Source organism: Triticum urartu, unplaced genomic scaffold (genome assembly GCF_056163025.1).
Source record: "Triticum urartu cultivar PI428250 unplaced genomic scaffold, HENAU_Tu73 scaffold2, whole genome shotgun sequence".
NCBI lineage: Eukaryota > Viridiplantae > Streptophyta > Magnoliopsida > Poales > Poaceae > Triticum > Triticum urartu.
Window position 1 is genome coordinate 2,724,080 of NW_028260368.1, and position 21,874 is coordinate 2,745,953.

The window sequence follows — 21,874 nt, forward strand, 5'->3', positions numbered from 1 at the left end:
GGTAAACGCCCCGTAGTAAGAGGGGTAGTTATGAACCCTGTGGACCACCCCCATGGGGGCGGTGAAGGGAAAGCTCCCATTGGTAGAAAAAAACCCACAACCCCTTGGGGTTATCCTGCGCTTGGAAGAAGAACTAGGAAAAGGAAAAAATATAGCGATAGTTTTATTCTTCGTCGCCGTAAGTAAATACGTAACTAGGAATATGGAAAATTGCATTTTTGGAATTTGCAATAATGCGATGGGCGAACGACGGGAATTGAACCCGCGCATGGTGGATTCACAATCCACTGCCTTGATCCACTTGGCTACATCCGCCCCTTATCCAGCTAAAGGATTTTTTTCTTTTTTCCATTGATCATTATTCTATTTATTCTGACCTCCGTACTTCGATCGAGATATTGGACATAGAATGCCACTCTTTAAAAAGGAAAAAAGGAGTAATCAGCTGTGACACGAAAAAAAACGAATCCTTTTGTAGCTCATCATTTATTGGCAAAGATAGAAAAGGTCAATATGAAGGAGGAGAAAGAAACAATAGTAACGTGGTCCCGGGCATCTAGCATTCTACCCACAATGGTTGGCCATACAATCGCGATTCATAATGGAAAGGAACATATACCTATTTACATAACAAATCCTATGGTAGGTCGCAAATTGGGGGAATTCGTGCCTACTCGGCATTTCACGAGTTATGAAAATGCAAGAAAGGATACTAAATCTCGTCGTTAACTGAATTCTGAATAGAAAGATTAAGAAGAAAAAAAGATTCAAAATAAAGACAGAAATACCCAATATCTTGCTAGAACAAGATATTGGGTATTTCTGTCTTCAAAAATTCTTATATGTTAGCAGAAAAACCTTATCCATTAATAGATGGAACTTCAACAGCAGCTAAGTCTAGAGGGAAGTTGTGAGCATTACGTTCGTGCATTACTTCCATACCAAGGTTAGCACGGTTGATGATATCAGCCCAAGTATTAATAACGCGACCTTGACTATCAACTACAGATTGGTTGAAATTGAAACCATTTAGGTTGAAAGCCATAGTACTAATACCTAAAGCAGTGAACCAGATTCCTACTACAGGCCAAGCAGCCAAGAAGAAGTGTAAAGAACGAGAGTTGTTGAAACTAGCATATTGGAAGATTAATCGGCCAAAATAACCATGAGCAGCCACAATATTATAAGTTTCTTCCTCTTGACCAAATTTGTAACCCTCATTAGCGGATTCATTTTCAGTAGTTTCCCTGATCAAACTAGAGGTTACCAAGGAACCATGCATAGCACTGAATAGGGAACCGCCGAATACACCAGCTACACCTAACATGTGGAATGGATGCATAAGGATGTTGTGCTCTGCCTGGAATACAATCATAAAGTTGAAAGTACCAGAGATTCCTAAAGGCATACCATCAGAAAAGCTTCCTTGACCAATAGGGTAAATCAAGAAAACAGCAGTAGCAGCTGCAACAGGAGCTGAATATGCAACAGCAATCCAAGGACGCATACCCAGACGGAAACTAAGTTCCCACTCACGACCCATATAACAAGCTACACCAAGTAAGAAGTGTAGAACAATTAGCTCATAAGGACCACCATTGTATAACCACTCATCAACAGATGCAGCTTCCCAAATTGGGTAAAAGTGCAATCCGATCGCCGCAGAAGTAGGGATAATAGCACCAGAGATAATATTGTTTCCATAAAGTAAAGAACCAGAAACAGGCTCACGAATACCATCAATATCTACTGGAGGGGCAGCGATGAAGGCGATAATAAATACAGAAGTTGCGGTCAATAAGGTAGGGATCATCAAAACACCGAACCATCCGATGTAAAGACGATTTTCAGTGCTAGTTATCCAGTTGCAGAAGCGACCCCACAGGCTTGTACTTTCGCGTCTCTCTAAAATTGCAGTCATGGTAAGATCTTGGTTTATTCAAATTGCAAGGACTCCCAAGCACACGTATTAACTAGAATATAGATAATAGAAGGCTTGTTATTTAACAGTATAACATAGACTATATACCAATGTCAACCAAGTCAGCCCAAAGATTAGCTATCCATATAACTAAATTAACCAAACCAATAATTTTGTATTTGTAAATGAAGTGAGTCAAAGTGAAAAACTTTGATGGGTCTTTTCTATATGGGTTGCCCGGGACTCGAACCCGGAACTAGTCGGATGGAGTAGATAATTCTTCCTTGTTACAATAGAGAAAAATCCCTCCCCAAATCGTGCTTGCATTTTTCATTGCACACGACTTTCCCTATGTAGAAATAGCCAATTTCTATTCCAAAGAGGAAGTTCTACTAATTTTTTTAATTAGTAAGTTGATTCACCTACTCTTTATTATAATAAAAAGAACATTTCAGAATGAAAAATAGAAAAGTTTTTTCTTGATCATTTATCAACCCTTTCCTGTTTCTTAATTTCGTCTAATGATTAATTAAGAGGGTTGACCAGGTCATTGATACGTATAATATCCAAATACCAAATACGCTCAGTGTGTGATCCACAGAAAGAAAAAAGAGTTGTTTTGGTGAACATCAAAGAAAAAACTTGCTCTTCTTCCATAAAAAATTCTTCTAAAAATGCCGAACCCAATCGTTGCATAAAAGTTCGTACCGTGCTTTTATGTTTACGAGCTAAAGTTCTAGCACATGAAAGTCGAAGTATATACTTTAGTCGATACAAAGTCCGTTTTTTCGAAGATCCACTATGATAATGAAAAAGATTTCTACATATCCGACCAAATCGATCAAGAATATCCCAATCTGATAAATCTGTCCAAATGGGTTTACTAATAGGATGCCCCGATCCAGTACAAAATTGAGCTTTTGATAAGTATCCTATGAGGAGAGTAGCGGGGACTATGGTATCGAATTTTTTCATTCGAGTATCTATTAGAAATGAATTCTCCAGCATTTGATTCCTTACTAACAAAGAACTTTTTTGTACACTTGAAAGGTACCCCATAAAATCGAAGCAAGAGTTTGCTAATTGGTTTATATGGATTCTTCGCGGCTGAGTCCAAAAACAGAAATAATATTGCCAGAAATTGATAAGGTAGCATTTCCATTTCTTCTTCAAAAAAAAAGTGCCTTTTGATGCAAGAATTGCCTTTCCTTGATATCGAACATAATGCATAAGAGGATCCATAAAGAACCATAGGGTTTTCCGAGAAAAACCAGGGTACATTATCCCAAAATGTTCCATCTTCCTAGAAAAGTGGATTCGTTCCAGAAAAGTTCCAGAAGATGCTAATGGTAAGCAAGAAGATTGTTTACGAAGAAACAACAAAAAAAATTCATATTCTGATACATAAGAGTTATATAGGAATTGAAATAGTCTTTTATTTTCTTTTTGAAAAAAAAAAATGGATTTCATTGAAGTAATAAAACTATTCCAATTCGAATAATAGTTGAGAAAGAATCGCAATAAATGCAAAGATGGAACATCTTGGATACGGTATTGAAGGAGTTGAACCAGGATTTCCAAATGGATAGGATAGGGTATTTCTATATGTGATAGATAATCCAAATGCAAAAATTTGTCTTCTAAAAAGGGAAATATTGAATGAATAGAGCGTAAATTCTGAAACTTTGGTATTTCTTTTTCTTTCAGACAAAAAAATTCCCGTAGCGAGAATGGGATTTCCACAACGATCGCAAACCCTTCAGATAGAATCTGAGAATAAAACTCAGAATAAAAATAATTTTTGTAATCCAATAATCGATCTTGGTTAGGATGATTAACCGAGTTATCCAAAAAATTCTGCTGATACATTCGAATAATTAAACGTTTCACAAGTAGTGAACTAAATTTCTTGTTATTACAACTAACAACTATTTCCACAGGTTCAGAACCATTTAATCCATAATGGTGGGCAAATGCATAAATATATTCCTGAAAGAGAAGTGGGTAGACAAAGTATTGTTGACGAGATTTATGTTTTTCTGAATACCCTTCGAATTTTTCCATTTGTATTTCTACTTGAATCAGAGAGAAGAAGCATTTCTCGGTTTATCGAATGATGATACATAGTGCAATATGGTCAGAACAGGGTGTTGCATTTTTAATACAAACCCTGGAAAGAAAGGGAGTCTAATCCACAGATCTTTTTCTGCTCCTTTTCTACCCAATTAGTTTATGTTTGTTCTAATTAAAAAAAAAGAACAGAACAAGTTTTTTATTTTTGCAGGCCAATCGCTCTTTTGACTTTGGAATACAGCCTCTTTATCAATATACTGCTTCTTTTACACATTCAATCCATAACATCCCTTATTCAATCCATAATCAAGAATAATTAGGATTTCTAAAAAAAAAAAGAAAAAATAAAGGGTCCACTCATAGGAAAACCCAACCTTTCCCCGCATCCGGCACTAATCTATTTTTAACGTCTAATTAGAGCGGGGAATCATTCCAATTAGGAAGTTCAGCTCGTTGCTTTTTATTTTACCAGAATTGGAGCCAGGCTCTATCCATTTATTCATTAGACCCAGAAAATCGTAATTTTGGATTCCATTCAAAAAAGATTGATTTTATTACGACATGCTATTTTTTCCATTCATTACCTTTGAGGATCAGTCGTGGTCTTCTAGACTCTACCAAGAGTCTGGACGAATTTGTTGTTTCATCCAAATGTGTAAAAGATCATAGTCGCACTTAAAAGCCGAGTACTCTACCATTGAGTTAGCAACCCAGATAAAAAAAGGATCTTAGATACGATCGAAATCCAAAAATCAATGGAATTACACCGCGCGCTTCTGTCAAAACATTGAACTAGCAAGACATCAAAAGATTTTTTTTATCGACCATGAAAAACACTCAAATGCCAAAACGAACAGGTCCGGTGAAATTCCACTAAAGTAAAGTTAAAAAAAGAGCGACCCTAATCACGATGGCCAAATTCTCCTTATTTTTAGCGATTTTTATTAACAAAAAATATATATTATAAAAAATATATATTATATTGTATGAGAATACATGCAAGAGGAACACCCTTATCATTTGAGCGAAGTGTAGGCGGAAAAATTGAATATGGAGTGAGGATAAAGAGACCCATCTATCTACAAATTCTATTTGTTCAATAGACCTTTGTCAATGGAAATACAATGGTAAGAAAACAAATTAGATAGAAAAAGTAAATAAAATAGGGGCTTATGTTGGATTGGCACGATATAATATAAATCCAAATAGGATTAAAAAAGAGGTAAATTGTGTCTAAATAATTAGACAACTAGGAATACTAATAATCTTCTCCTATCCTATTTTTTGATTCATTTAGTTCTTCAATTAACTCAAAGTTCTTTCTTTTTCTTTAAAGAATTCTGCCTTCCTTAAAATATCATAAACAGTTCTTGTTGGTTGAGCACCCTTTTCAAGGAAATAGAGAATAGCTGGAACATTTAAACAAGTTTGATTCTTTATCGGATCATAAAAACCTACTTTTTGAAGATCTCTTCCTTCTCTTCGAGATCGAACATCAATTGCAACGATTCGATAGACAGCTTATTGGGATAGATGTAGATAAACAACGCCCCCCCCTAGAAACGTATATGAGGTTTTCTCCTCATACGGCTCGAGAAAATGATTCGAATTTCTGTCGATAATAATAGAAATTAGACTATGACGTGCATTAATTTCCTTACAGAAAAAACAAATTTCATTTATACTCATGACTCAAGTGGGCTAATTTTGCCTGACAAACTTCGAAGGCAAAATCCTTCCAAAATTTTTGAGTCGTCTTTAAACTCTTTTCTTTGTCTCATTTCGAACGAATTGACTTTTATTCCTTATTCTAATCCAACTCTGTTGTTGAGACAATTGAAAATTGTGTTTACTTGTTCTGGAATCCTTTATCTTTGATTTGTGAAATCCTTGGGTTTAGACATTACTTCGGGAATTCCTATTTTTTTCTTTCAAAAGAGTAGCAACATACCCTTTTTTCTTATTTCCTTCGATAAAGCATTTATCTCTTCTATAGAAATCTAATAAGAGGGATTGATTCTGATATACTTTTATTGGACTTTCTTCTTATTTTAACCTTTCGATTTATTTCTATATTAAGGATAGACTGACAAAGTTGGCCTAATTTATTAGTTTTCACTAACCCTAGATTCTTTCCCTTGATAAAAAAAATTCTGTCCTCTCGAGCTCCATCGTGTACTATGTTACTTAAACCCAGCGCAAATTTGGTTCGGAACGAATAGAACAGGCTATGTCGAGCCAAGAGCATTTTCATTACTATGGAAAATGATGGATAGCAAAATCCACAATCGATCATGTCCTTCAAGTCGCACGTTGCTTTCTACCACATCGTTTTAAACGAAGTTTTACCATAACAAACATTCCTCTTTTCATTGCAAAGTGGTATAGAGAATTGATCCAATATGGATGGAATCATGAATAGTCATTGGTTTAGTTTTTTTATACTAATTAAAACTTGCTATCTATGGAGCAATATGGATAAAAGAAAGTAAGTATTTATCCGGGAAGCCTCCGCCAAGATCCAATTTATTTAAACCCATATTAAAATTCTATCATATGAATGAAACATAGTTTGAAAAAGACGACTAAACAAGTTTGCTTAAAACTTATTTATTCTTAAATTTCCACCCTCAACGGATGGCTCGAGATGATCAATCTTGAAGTGAGAAAAGAAGGATTGACTCTTCCTCAATAAATAAACTATCAACCTCCAAAAAAGTTTAATTAATTTAATTACTAGAATTAGAATTCTAGTAGTAATATATTTTTTCAGTACCAAAAACAATTAACTATAATAACTAAATAAACTATTCCAATGAAAAGATTGAAAGTTTTTGGTAGTTATAGAATTCTCGTACTTCTTCAACTCGAATACCAAAAGGAAGAAAAAAATATGACTAAGTGATTTTATAGTAGAGGCATATCCTGAATGTGCTTGATAGATCCCATTTTTTCATGAAAATAAAGATAGTCAATTTGACTGGACTTAAGACTTTATTATGTTTTCTGAGAAAGAATAAGATATCATTATTCTCTTTAATAAACTTTTGTCTCGTACGGAATACTATATGATATTCACCGTTTGTTTCATCAGAAACAATCTGGGACGGAAGGATTCGAACCTCCGAGTAACGGGACCAAAACCCGCTGCCTTACCACTTGGCCACGCCCCATTTCGGGTTTTATGCGACACTAATAAACACTAGTATGTTTATTTGTTATTCGTCAATACCATTTCAATTACATAAAAAAGGAGGGATATTCTCTTGCTAGTATTCTACACATGCGGATAATATAGAATCAAAAAAATGCATTGATCATTACATGGAATTCTATTAAGATATTATATGAAAGTCGAATTTATTCCACTCTCATTTGAGAGTGCGAATACAAGGAGGTATTTTGTGTTTGGGAAAGTCCGAAGAAAAAAGATTTTGAATCTGCCTTTTCCTTCTTTCCCTTAAAAAAATAACTCAAGAAAAATCCAATTATTTACTCTACAAGAATGAAATGCTTGTTATGCCTAATATACTTAGTTTAACCTGTATCTGTTTTAATTCTGTTCTTTATCCTACTAGTTTTTTCTTTGCCAAATTACCCGAAGCTTATGCTATTTTCAATCCAATCGTGGATATTATGCCTGTTATACCTCTATTCTTTTTTCTATTAGCCTTTGTTTGGCAAGCTGCTGTAAGTTTTCGATGAAATCTTTAGTACTCTGTATGCCAAATTGAATGATGTGTTCATTCCAAAAAAATTTTAAAATGGGTAAAAGCCGAGAAGTTTTATATTTTTATATTATGAACCTTCGATTCTAAAATTTAAATTCTTCTACATTGAATGGGTAGCTACAGCAATAAATTTGGATCAGCCTTTCTACTCCCCTGCACCTAGGTTGAGCAGGTACCTAAAGGTACCTACACAATACCTAACCACCTAACCCTATTTTTGCTATTGATAAGAGTGCTTATTATAAAAGAATTCTTGCAATTTTTTTCAAGAATTCTTTTTTGCATTTTTAGGTATAAAAAAAAACCATCCTAGTGGATCCGTGTGGTAAGGAAAAACTGGTAATCTATTCCTTAAAAAAAAATCTTGGAGATTATGTAATGCTTACTCTCAAACTTTTTGTTTATACAGTAGTGATATTCTTTGTTTCACTCTTTATCTTTGGATTCTTATCTAATGACCCAGGACGGAATCCTGGACGCGAGGAGTAAAAATTCAGTTTTTTTTTTTCTTATTGGATTTGTTTCGTACATTTATCTATGAGAAAATCCGGGGGTCAGAATTCTTTCCAATTCGAAAGTCCCAAATGATCCAAGGGAGCGGAAAGAGAGGGATTCGAACCCTCGGTACAAAAAAATTGTACAACGGATTAGCAATCCGCCGCTTTAGTCCACTCAGCCATCTCTCCACGTTCCAAAGCGAAAGGTTTCCGTGATATGATATAGGCAAGAAATAAGAAATAACGGTTGCAAAAAACCCCTTTTTTTTCTTTCAAAAGTCTATAAAAATTATATTGCCAATTCCATTTTAATTATATTCTTTTTTCTTAATGTTAATAAAAAAAGAAGAAAATTCTTGTTTTTTCTTTCTAAAAATCGATATTGGCCGAGAGACAATCAAATAGATTTTCTCTTTAGCGGGCATTTCCATATAGGACTTGTTATAATTATAATAAAACAAGCAGGTTATATAAAAAAAACGCTTTTTTTGTCGATTATTTATCAAGAAAGCAAAAAGGGTTCTTATCAAATCCACCATAAAATTGGAAAGAAGCATAAAGTAAGTAGACCTGACTCCTTTAATGATGCCTCTATCCGCTATTCTGATATATAAATTCGATGTAGATGAAATTGTATAAGCGAATTTTTTTTATTTCCTTAGACTTAGACCGCGCAAGACAAGAATTTTTCGCTATTTACGATTTCATATTCTTGTTACTAGATGTTCTATAGGAATAAGAAGAAATCGCAACTCCTTTGCGCTACACATAAAATTGGATTTCGAAGGTCCATTTTTTTTTTTCAGAATCCTCTATTATTTTAGTTCTTCCACCCATGCAATAGAGAGGGAATGGGAAAAGAAGGGTTACTTTTATTTGCATTTTTCCCTTAAAAGATAGACTTTGAAATAGGAGTCTTGGAATAATGCTGAATTCAAAGGTTTATTTCTTTCTATAGTATAAGAAAAACAATTTATTTCTATTTCTATAGTATAAGAAAAACAAATAAATAGTATAAGAAAAACAAATCGAATCAAATTCATGGATTTACCACGACCTCGGTTGTGACTGTGACTCCATAGATAAAAATGGGAAATTTCTCTCTTCGAGACCATTGAAAAAGGGCATTGAACGAGAAAGAAATCGTCCACAGATAATAAAACTATCATATGCCTTGGAAAGTGATATGAGGTGCTCGGAAATGGTTGAAGTAATTGAATAGGAGGATCACTATGACTATAGCCCTTGGTAGAATTCCTAAAGAAGAAAATGATCTATTTGATACTATGGATGACTGGTTACGAAGGGACCGTTTCGTTTTTGTAGGATGGTCTGGCCTATTGCTCTTTCCTTGTGCTTATTTCGCTTTAGGGGGTTGGTTTACAGGGACAACTTTTGTAACTTCTTGGTATACCCATGGATTGGCTAGTTCCTATTTGGAAGGTTGTAATTTCTTAACCGCAGCAGTTTCTACCCCTGCCAATAGTTTAGCACACTCTTTGTTGCTACTATGGGGGCCCGAAGCACAAGGAGATTTTACTCGTTGGTGTCAATTAGGCGGTCTATGGACTTTTGTAGCTCTCCACGGGGCTTTTGCACTAATAGGTTTCATGTTACGCCAATTTGAACTTGCTCGGTCTGTTCAATTGCGGCCTTATAATGCAATCTCATTCTCTGGTCCAATTGCTGTTTTTGTTTCTGTATTCCTTATTTATCCACTGGGGCAATCTGGTTGGTTCTTTGCGCCGAGTTTTGGCGTAGCAGCGATATTTCGATTCATCCTTTTCTTCCAAGGATTTCATAATTGGACGTTGAACCCATTTCATATGATGGGAGTTGCCGGAGTATTAGGTGCGGCTCTGCTATGCGCTATTCATGGAGCGACCGTAGAAAACACTCTATTTGAGGACGGTGATGGTGCAAATACCTTCCGTGCTTTTAACCCAACTCAAGCTGAAGAAACTTATTCAATGGTCACTGCTAACCGCTTTTGGTCCCAAATCTTTGGTGTTGCTTTTTCCAATAAACGTTGGTTACATTTCTTTATGCTATTTGTACCCGTCACCGGTTTATGGATGAGTGCTATTGGCGTAGTTGGCTTGGCTCTGAACTTACGTGCCTATGACTTTGTTTCCCAGGAAATCCGTGCAGCGGAAGATCCTGAATTTGAGACTTTCTACACCAAAAATATTCTTTTAAACGAGGGTATTCGTGCGTGGATGGCAGCTCAGGATCAGCCTCATGAAAATCTTATATTCCCTGAGGAGGTTCTACCACGTGGAAACGCTCTTTAATGGAACTTTCGTTTTAGCTGGTCGTGACCAAGAAACCACCGGCTTTGCTTGGTGGGCTGGGAATGCCAGACTTATCAATTTGTCCGGTAAACTGCTTGGAGCTCATGTAGCTCATGCCGGATTAATCGTATTCTGGGCCGGAGCAATGAACCTATTTGAAGTGGCCCATTTCGTACCAGAAAAGCCCATGTATGAACAAGGGTTGATTTTACTTCCACACTTAGCTACTCTAGGTTGGGGAGTAGGGCCAGGGGGGGAAGTTCTAGATACTTTTCCGTACTTTGTATCTGGCGTACTTCACCTAATTTCCTCCGCAGTCTTAGGCTTCGGTGGCATTTATCACGCGCTTCTGGGACCCGAGACTCTTGAGGAATCTTTTCCATTCTTTGGTTATGTCTGGAAAGATAGAAATAAAATGACTACAATTTTGGGTATTCACTTAATTTTGTTAGGTCTAGGTGCTTTTCTTCTAGTACTCAAGGCTCTTTATTTTGGCGGTGTATATGATACCTGGGCCCCTGGGGGGGGAGATGTAAGAAAAATTACCAATTTGACCCTTAGTCCCAGTGTTATATTTGGTTATTTACTAAAATCTCCTTTTGGTGGAGAAGGGTGGATTGTTAGTGTAGATGATTTAGAAGATATAATTGGTGGGCATGTATGGTTGGGTTTTATTTGTGTATTTGGCGGAATTTGGCATATTTTAACCAAACCCTTCGCATGGGCTCGCCGTGCATTTGTATGGTCTGGAGAAGCTTACTTGTCTTATAGTTTAGCTGCTTTATCTGTCTTTGGTTTTATCGCTTGTTGTTTTGTATGGTTCAATAATACAGCTTATCCGAGTGAGTTTTATGGACCCACCGGGCCAGAAGCTTCTCAAGCTCAAGCATTTACTTTTCTAGTTAGAGACCAGCGTCTTGGAGCTAATGTGGGATCCGCTCAAGGACCCACAGGTTTAGGTAAATATCTAATGCGTTCCCCAACTGGGGAGGTTATCTTTGGAGGGGAAACTATGCGTTTTTGGGACCTTCGTGCTCCATGGTTAGAACCTCTAAGGGGCCCCAACGGTTTGGACTTGAGTAGGTTGAAAAAAGACATACAACCTTGGCAAGAACGACGCTCAGCAGAATATATGACCCACGCTCCTTTAGGCTCTTTAAATTCCGTGGGTGGCGTAGCTACCGAGATCAATGCAGTTAATTATGTCTCTCCTAGAAGTTGGTTATCAACTTCTCATTTTGTTCTAGGATTCTTCTTTTTTGTGGGCCATTTATGGCATGCAGGAAGAGCCCGAGCTGCTGCAGCAGGTTTTGAAAAGGGAATCGATCGTGATTTGGAACCTGTTCTTTACATGAACCCTCTTAACTAAGATTTTCTTATTTATACCTGTTCTACTTTTTTTCTGTTCTGGCTCGGTTATTCCATCTAGCCGAGCCATTCATTCCTTTTTATGAAAGAAAGATAAGGGACAGAAAAAAAAAATAAATAAAAATGAAAGAAACAAACGTATTCAATAAGCAAAAGGAGAGAGAGGGATTCGAACCCTCGATAGTTCCTAGAACTATACCGGTTTTCAAGACCGGAGCTATCAACCACTCAGCCATCTCTCCACAGCCTAATCCTTATTTTACTCCTACAAATAGAACATAGCCATATAAAAAATAAAAAGATTTATTAGCCTCTAGAAAGATATCAGATACAAGTTCCTTTTCGATATATCTCTGTATACTGTATACACGGATACAGGATCCGCTATACCCGCTTGTGAAATAAAGAGTAAATAATCTCTTCTCACCCCCATATCCAAATAAAAAAGCGGTTTAAGTAATAAATTTGAATTAAAGAGAAGAATCAATGGATTCATGATTAAACCCCGTCCTACTTCTTGTATTTTTTTACAATTTTGGTTTAAGTGAGGGATCAAATATGTAGTCAACTTTATTTGATGGTAGCTTGGAGGATTAGAAATATGACTATTGCTTTCCAATTAGCTGTTTTTGCATTAATTGCGACTTCCTCAGTCTTAGTAATTAGTGTACCCCTTGTATTTGCTTCTCCTGATGGTTGGTCAAATAATAAAAATGTTGTATTTTCCGGTACATCATTATGGATTGGACTAGTCTTTCTCGTAGCTATTCTGAATTCTCTCATTTCTTAAATGAAATTTGGTTAATATTTATTAACCCCATAAAAAAGAAATAATAAAGGCCATTTCTTCTAAAAAATTAGAATAGTGAGACGTATTAAAACGCAATTTGCGTTCCGAATTGCTAGCTCTTCTCTTTCAGTATTATGAAATTCCATTCCCATTAGAATATTCATTGACAGATAATAAAAAAAGGAAAACTCTAATATAATAGAAAATGAAATGAAACGGTCGACCCAGACATAGAAGGTCGACCCAGGCGGATATACGCTATAAAATATATACCGTAGCGAGCGTAGTTCAATGGTAAAATATCTCCTTGCCAAGGAGAAGATACGGGTTCGATTCCCGCCGCTCGCCCGCTTAATTTATCAAAGTACTATGATAAAAAGTTTAGTCTAGTTAACTGTTTAACTACTTATATTAAATTAAGTATTAATTAGGTGTTAGTCTAGTGCCGTATCCCTTACTATCTTACCCTTCCTTTGCATCCCACTCAAAAAAAGAGGGCGCTCCAGAGGCAGAAATAGAACTCGCCAACAGAGCTCCAAAAATTGGGTATTAACTGAGACAAACAACGGGCAAACTTTTTTTAAAGGGAAGGGAGAGGTAGACTGTCCCTTTCGTTTCATTTTTATTTTCTGCAGGGTAGGGAGAGGCCTTGCGCCTTCTTTTTTTGAAGGCAAGTGACTTCGCAAACTGCTCAATTTTGCCCTCTAGGGCCGGGAACTAATGAATAAAAAAGGGTTGGATACGCCCCTCTACCATACATATCTAGAGAAATAGAATAGTCCTTTTATACAGACTGCTAAGTGCGGAGACGGGAATCGAACCCGTGACCTCAAGGTTATGAGCCTCGTGAGCTACCAAACTGCTCTACTCCGCTCTGGAGTACCAGAAACTGGTGGACAAAAAAGGCTTGAATACAAGCCTCTAACATGTCTAGACAAATAGAATACTCCTTTTATACAGAATGGAGCGGGTAGCGGGAATCGAACCCGCATCGTTAGCTTGGAAGGCTAGGGGTTATAGTCGACGTTGGTTGATTATTTTTAACGTCTCTAATTCAAAACCGAACATGAAATTTTGATTTCATTCGGCTCCTTTATGGATATTCTCACCACTTAACATCTATGTCAGCTTTTCTATTTGAATGGAACCAAAGCTCTCCGCTTTCTAGATGATCCTTATAGAGTAGGAGATAGAAATTCTATCTAAATTCATCTAATCTACTTACTTCGTTCCCTAATTTCATTCAAGAGATCCTGAGGAAAAGAATTGGGTTTCCACCGAGCTGAAACAATATGCGGATGGTTCTAGTAAACCAAAACTATCGTTTTTTAGCTATTTGGCTTCCTTATTCCTTATTTTAAGAAGATTTAGTTACGATTGGAAATCAACTTTTTTGTATCTTCATCCATAGATCCTTTACTCATATTTTCAAAATTGGAATACTTAATCCAATGCAAAATTATGCTTCGCGACTCTGTACTCATAATCCTATTTTTATTTTGGATGCAATTTAAATTAGTCTTTGGATACAAATCGCCAGAATGTATATTCTTCCTCAATATGCTATTGAGAGGAAAAGGATTTAATCCTTTATAAGAACTAAAGTTTTCATCGGAATATAAAAATAAAAAACTTAAGGATGCCTTAAGTATATCATTTCAAATTCAGTTATTAATAGAACGAATCACACTTTTACCACTAAACTATACCCGCTACATTGTAGATTATGGTATAAATGGTACCCTTTGTCAAGGATAGCCATTTGACAAGAAGGCTAATTCCCCCTTATTGAATCAGATGGAGAAGGTTCATGACACTGAGCCGTTGGTACTTCTACTTCGATCGCTCGCCTTTACTTTAGGATTTAGATAGCCCCTCTGGTCTGTAAAAAAAATCTTTTCTTACCATGCTAATAGCGCCTGAACCAAATGTATTTATTTTGATTAGGATCCTATTCTACGGTTACGACTACAATAATAATTATTTACTTTGCAAGGACGTAAGTGTGTCAGACTGCTAAATTGTTTTATTATTCCTACAATATAAACTAGGGGATATAGGGGGTAACACTGTCCCTATAAATTCCTTTTTTCCTTTTCTTTTTTGTCCAGAATTGAACAAAAAAGAAATTATGGAAGATGTTTTCTTCCCCCATTAAGTCCGAGCCATAGAGTAAGAGTGAGATGAGTTTTCCAAATTCATCATAGACTTTCCCTATGGCTTGATAGAAGTAAGCAGCAAAGAGTCGTAACTTAAAGAAAAAAACGGACAGGGCCGACAGATTTACCTGATGTAAAGAAGATCCTAAAAGTCTCTGATTAGTCGACTCTCTCCATTTAACACTTTCCTCTCTCTCCTTTTTTCCACTGACTCAATTCTAGTTTATTAGATTCTTGTTTAAAAGAATGCAAAAAGTTCAATAGAACTAAGAACACATAAAAAATAGCATAGAGGATCAAGGCCATTACCAAAAGTTCCTCCCAAGGATCCTATATCCTATTGGGTATCTGTTCCCCGCCTTTTCCCGCTAGGATCGGAAATCTTATATTTTCCATATCCATATACCGTTGAATCCTTGGGGTTCCAGAATCCGCCTATTTTACTAGTCTTCGGAAACGGAAAACCCTGAACCAAGAAGAGTTGGATATGTTATGTAGGGTATGTTTTTTTTTATTAATTTTATTTTGAGCTCTCAAGATATCGATATATACATATACAATCTCTACATAATGTCTCTCTCTCTATCTCTATATATTATATATATAATATGTACATTATGCAGTAGACCCATAATGGGAAATCCAAGTGGCTAATTTTTGAATTAAATAAAAAGCCCTTTTAACTCAGTGGTAGAGTAATGCCATGGTAAGGCATAAGTCATCGGTTCAAATCCGATAAAGGGCTTTTTAAATTAGTGGTAGAGTAATCTCGTGCTAAGACGTAAGTCGTTGGTTCGAATCTGATAGAGTACTTTTCTACTAAATTGATTCACTTTTTTTCTTTGTTTTTGAAACTTTCTCTATATTTTTAGAGAATTTTATGACTTAGTGCGGGATGGATGCATTTTTGGTATGAACACTAAATGAAGCACGGAGAATTAATCTATAACGATCAACTAAAAAAAATCCTAGATGAAAACATAACAGAAAAGTTGGAAAAACTCTTTGCTTTGGATCTATTTATACTTTTCGAGTATATTGACAATTCCAAAAAACTGCTCATACTATGATTATAGTATAATCACGAGCGGTTGTATATGGCCCTATCGTCTAGTGATGCCCCTATCGTCTAGTGGTTCAGGACATCTCTCTTTCAAGGAGGCAGCGGGGATTCGACTTCCCCTGGGGGTAGGGAGTATTATGAAAGGAGGTTAATCATAGATTAGCAAAAACCCTAGAATAAATTCTTCCTGGGTCGATGCCCGAGTGGTTAATGGGGACGGACTGTAAATTCGTTGACAATGTCTACGCTGGTTCAAATCCAGCTCGGCCCAAACCAAAAATCTAGGGCTTCGTGAGTATGAACTAAATCCTTTTGTTTTTCTTCCATAAAATAAAATGTCTGATCTATAGAAATAAAAGATAAAGAAAAAAGGGAAATTTTTTTTTCTAATCCATATCTCTCTCATTCCTTTCTTACAAACAAAAGAGTTTTTCTTATTGAAGGCTGGATTATTATCCATTTTTAGTGATAAAAAATCACGACATACTAGTTATGTCACTCTCACTATACCCACGTATAATATAATATGTGGGTATGTAGTATATGATTCGTCTATTTCTTAGAGTACGAAAGACGAATCGAATCTTCTTATGGTTCTATTTAAGAATGGGTATGCCATACACCCCGCGGGGATTGTAGTTCAATTGGTCAGAGCACCGCCCTGTCAAGGCGGAAGCTGCGGGTTCGAGCCCCGTCAGTCCCGAACTAGGGTTCAATGAATGGAGAAATTGATATTTCCTTTTTCCATGAAAAAAAGGGGCAGGGAGCAAGATCAAATACCCACAGGGCACCCTTACTTCACTTTTTTATTTTGCATCTCTCATTAAAGAGGGAGGGAGGGCATATAGGAATTTTTTTTTCACTACTCCCAATCGATAAAGAAAGACACACATACGATATGTGGATTAGTAGAATTTAGGATATTATATTACTCTATCTTTCTTTATGATGATACCATCCTCATCTTAATTTCCTATTCCACTCTTATGGAATAGAGTACCGGTATTTTACCGGAATCCATACATAAATCGTATTCCCTTTTTATTTCAGACCTCTTTTCCCCATCTCACTTCTACTGCTTATTTGGATGTCTATGTGACCCATAGAAAGTGAAAGTTGGTCATATAATACATACATAATTGTATGTATAACTATAAGAAAAAGGAAGGGAAATTGTATAAGATTAAGAAAGTATAAGATTAAGAAAGCTCGTGGGTTAGAGATATAGAAAAGAAAAAGTAGAAAAGGATTAAAAAAGAGGGAATTCCTAATCCAATCAAAAAACCCATTTTGGTCTTAGTGTGGATAGAGGATCTTCCTATGTTATACTATATAACTCTCATCCGTGAAATATAACTCTCATCCATGAATTGATTTGATAGATCCGATATTCATAATATTGAATTGATTCAGTATTATCAGAATGCAAGCCCTACCCTTGAATTTACAAGATACCCCTTTTTCCTCTCCATGGGATTACATCCCGAGTTATTGTGAAAATAAAAAATAAAGAGGTTATGGAAGTCAATATTCTCGCATTTATTGCTACTGCACTGTTCATTCTAGTTCCTACTTCTTTTTTACTTATTATTTATGTAAAAACAGTCAGCCAAAATAATTAATTGGAATTCCAATTAATCATTGAAGAAATTAAAAAGGGATTAAATAAAAAAAATCCAAGTCTTAAATGAAAGGATCTGGTTGGAATCTTAAAGTGTGGTAGAAAGAACTACATATAGTTTTTTCTACGACACTTTAGATTCTTTCTATTATATTATCTTTGAATCTACATAGAATAGATTAGTAGATTGAAATAGTTAAGTAGTCTAATTCAATTTCTTTTTTCATTGCATCCACTTAATTTCAATCAGGTCAAAATAAAAAAATCTAAGACAATTCTTGACCAAAGAATCCATGGAAGGAAAGAAAAATAATATGAAGAATAGACTATAGTAAAAAGTAAAAGGAAATGGAAAATGTGTGATATGCCGTGAATAGTTCCGTGGAAGAAAGTCTAATTTTCTTATGTATAGAACTTTTTTTAACCATTCGTCATTTCTAGTAGAAATTCTGAATTGGTATAATGGCTCTTTCTTACATTACAACTTACAATACAAGAGTTTCTTACAGGAGTGAAACAAAACTAAAGAAAAAGATTAAAGAATAACGTTTGACAAAATGATTAATGCAAAATGATCCATTAAAGAAAAGAATTGATACAACAATTTGATTACTTAATCAATTAGTAGTATCCCTAGAGTCCACTCCTTCCCCATACTACTAGTGAAAGAGAAAATGTAAAGACTACCATTAAAGCAGCCCAAGCGAGACTTACTATATCCATCTAAATTATGTCTCCTATTTCTATGAAGGGATTATTCTACTATTGATCAATAATCATAGTGGAATCAAGGGTACAGAGTCAAAAAGGGATTCCGCCCTAAGGCCATGGATCAATCAGTTCAAGGAATTTACTCCTAACAAATTCTTATAGGAATTCTGGTAGAATTAGAGAGCATTAAAAATACGAGATACTATAGCCCTTTTTTCCTTAAAAAAGAAAGAGTACGGGAATGATGTCCTGAATAGAAGAAGCGGGAATAGGAAGATTTTTTATTCCTTTTGTTACTCTTTTTTTTTTTTTTAAGCAAAGGACGCCCGAATATACCATAAAATTATCGATAGATAAATATTTATTGGATACCTACCTTACCTAATGTTTATTTTTGACCTAAACCCTGCAGCCTTGCTTTGTATCATTCTATGAAAGAATGAAGAGATTTTATCCATAATACAACTCCTAAATTGATTTTTGATCGACCTATTTAATCTGATTCTCGTTAGAATTAAGTAGTCCTTACTTTAGTGTATGTAGGTAACATAAGATGTACGATAAAAAAATGTATAATAATTAGTAAGTCTTGATATTCTTTCGTGGAGTCCCTTCTTGAATCTTAGATTGAAAAAAAAAAAGAATGCCCCTTAGGGACCTTTCTTTGGATACCAAGATTTCTGACATCTTATCCTCGTATTTTAAAATTATCAAATCGAATCTCAATTAAGAACCAATTCAAATTCATATAATAAAAGAATAAGGAAACACTACCTCACCCCTATTGATAACCATTTTGGCCACTACCGTCAAAACAAACCCTAACCCTAGTTTGAGGATAGAACTATGGTATGGTTTCTCTAAACCCAGTATCGGCAGGCCCAGTTACTCTCTTGCCCGAACTTATGCGAAGTAAAAATTTATCGAATTCGATCAGCACTATAAAAAAAACCTAAGTATTTTATTGATCAGGCGGCACCCAGATTTGAACTGGGGATAAAGGATTTGCAGTCCCCTGCCTTACCGCTTGGCCATGCCGCCAAAAAATCCGATCAAAAATCTAGAAAACAGCAAGTATTCATCCACGTTTTCTTACGAAAAGCCCCTTTTATTTTGAATATAATTCTACTTACTTTTTTCCAATCTTTTTCAAAAAATCTATTCCTGCTTTTTTTGATCCAGTTTCTATTATTCTCCTCGATAGATTCTATCTTAAAACATACATTGTTAACACAATAAAACTTCCCATTTCTTTCTATTGAGATGAAAAAGAAGAAAAAGTGGATTTCTATTCACAGGCTGCAAAATTCAGAATAAATTGGAACCGTTAACTAGAATTCTCTTTTTTTTATTGCAGTAGTGAACTACTCTTAAATCGGTATTATCTCCCCCCCCTTCAATGGCATAATAAAATATTATGGCTTTATGCTTAATCCGTGTATAGGTAAACTTTAGGTCCGAACAGCATTATTATCCAAAGATCCCCTTTATGTACATATCTCTATGGGGAATCATGCTTTAATTTTTCAAAGTATTAAATTAAATATCTTGAATAAAAAAAGGAAATTTGCTCTGATATAGAGTATAACCTGACTATCTTGGCGTACCCAAGTGAAATTACGATAAAAGAAAAGCATGGATATGGGGAGAGGTGGATAACTAGATTGGCATGTACTTAAAAAAGGGACTTACTTTATTTTAGAATTCCACAATGAAATACTGAATTTTCTAGCAATTATACTACTCCGATCCGAAATAAAAAAGAACCCTCAAATTATTTTGAGAAATTAAAGTAAGCACGCTATTCTAAATCGAAGTAAAGTCAAACTTTCTAGTATATTATATTACGGCTTTATTACATTCATAGAAAGGAGATAAAATGAGAAATCTTTGCCATCCAATCTGATTAGAATATCATAACATAAAGTATAAGTGGCAGAATTTTTTTTGTAGGAATGTTTTATCAATTCATTTTCATTTCATTTGTACCCCTGGCAAACTCGAACTTTCGTCCAAATGGTCTCTATTCATATGTATGAAATACATATATGAAATACGTATGTGGAGTTCCCTAGAATTTCATGTGATTCAGTAAACAGAATATAGATTCCATGATTGCTAGATCGATCCATAGGGATTGATGAAGAGTGAGCTGATAATGGAATTTTTCTTTGATAAACAGGAAACTTAAGATTAAGATGCTCCGGAATGGAAACGAGGGAATGTCCACAATACCCGGATTTAGTCAGATCCAATTCGAGGGATTTTGTAGGTTCATTAATCAAGCCTTGGCAGAAGAACTTGACAAGTTTCCAACAATTAAAGATCCAGATCACGAAATTGCATTTCAATTATTTGCGAAAGGATATCAACTGCTAGAACCCTCGATAAAAGAAAGAGATGCTGTGTATGAATCACTCACCTATTCTTCCGAATTATATGTATCTGCGAGATTAATTTTTGGTTTCGATGTGCAAAAGCAAACCATTTCTATCGGAAACATTCCTATAATGAATTCCTTAGGAACCTTTATTATAAATGGAATATACCGAATTGTGATCAATCAAATATTGCTAAGTCCTGGTATTTACTACCGCTCGGAATTAGATCATAAGGGAATTTCTATCTACACTGGCACTATAATATCAGATTGGGGGGGGAGATCGGAATTAGCAATTGATAAAAAAGAAAGGATATGGGCTCGCGTGAGTAGAAAACAAAAGATATCTATTCTAGTTCTATCATCAGCTATGGGTTCGAATCTAAGAGAAATTCTGGATAATGTTTCCTACCCTGAAATTTTCTTGTCTTTCCCGAATGCTAAAGAGAAGAAGAGGATTGAGTCAAAAGAAAAAGCTATTTTGGAGTTTTATCAACAATTTGCTTGTGTAGGTGGGGACCTGGTATTTTCGGAGTCCTTATGCGAGGAATTACAAAAGAAATTTTTTCAACAAAAATGTGAATTAGGAAGGATTGGTCGACGAAATATGAATCGGAGACTTAATCTTGATATTCCTCAGAACAATACATTCTTGTTACCACGAGATGTATTGGCCGCTACGGATCATTTGATTGGAATGAAATTTGGAACGGGTATACTTGACGATGACGATATGAATCACTTGAAAAATAAACGTATTCGTTCGGTTGCGGATCTGTTACAAGATCAATTCGGATTGGCTCTTGGTCGTTTACAACATGCAGTTCAAAAAACTATTCGTAGAGTATTCATACGTCAATCGAAACCGACTCCCCAAACTTTGGTAACTCCAACTTCAACTTCAATTTTATTAATAACTACTTATGAGACCTTTTTTGGCACATACCCGTTATCTCAAGTTTTTGATCAAACGAATCCATTGACACAAACTGTTCATGGGCGAAAAGTGAGTTGTTTAGGTCCTGGAGGGTTGACGGGGAGAACCGCAAGTTTTCGGAGCCGAGATATTCATCCGAGTCACTATGGGCGTATTTGTCCAATTGACACGTCTGAAGGAATCAATGTTGGACTTACTGGATCCTTAACAATTCATGCGAGAATTGATCACTTGTGGGGATCCATAGAGAGTCCGTTTTATGAAATATCTGCTGAGAAAGCAAAAGAAAAAAAAGAGAGACAGGTGGTTTATCTATCACCAAATAGAGA

The 21,874-nt window shown here is 35.5% G+C and overlaps 5 non-coding genes across 5 annotated transcripts; 1 reads left to right on the top strand and 4 right to left on the bottom strand.

The window, feature by feature from the left end:
* Nucleotides 1-8,323: 8,323 nt before the first annotated feature.
* Nucleotides 8,324-8,411, bottom strand: TRNAS-GCU (transfer RNA serine (anticodon GCU)). Its single transcript has one exon. It is a non-coding gene; the product is annotated as a tRNA-Ser (tRNA).
* Nucleotides 8,412-12,038: 3,627 nt separating this feature from the next.
* TRNAS-UGA (transfer RNA serine (anticodon UGA)) lies at nt 12,039-12,126 on the bottom strand. Its single transcript has one exon. It is a non-coding gene; the product is annotated as a tRNA-Ser (tRNA).
* A 1,348-nt stretch (nt 12,127-13,474) lies between these two features.
* On the bottom strand, nt 13,475-13,548 carry TRNAM-CAU (transfer RNA methionine (anticodon CAU)). The gene has a single exon. It is a non-coding gene; the product is annotated as a tRNA-Met (tRNA).
* Nucleotides 13,549-15,506: 1,958 nt separating this feature from the next.
* TRNAT-GGU (transfer RNA threonine (anticodon GGU)) lies at nt 15,507-15,578 on the top strand. The gene has a single exon. It is a non-coding gene; the product is annotated as a tRNA-Thr (tRNA).
* A 3,620-nt stretch (nt 15,579-19,198) lies between these two features.
* Nucleotides 19,199-19,269, bottom strand: TRNAC-GCA (transfer RNA cysteine (anticodon GCA)). Its single transcript has one exon. It is a non-coding gene; the product is annotated as a tRNA-Cys (tRNA).
* Between the last annotated feature and the right edge of the window lie 2,605 nt (nt 19,270-21,874).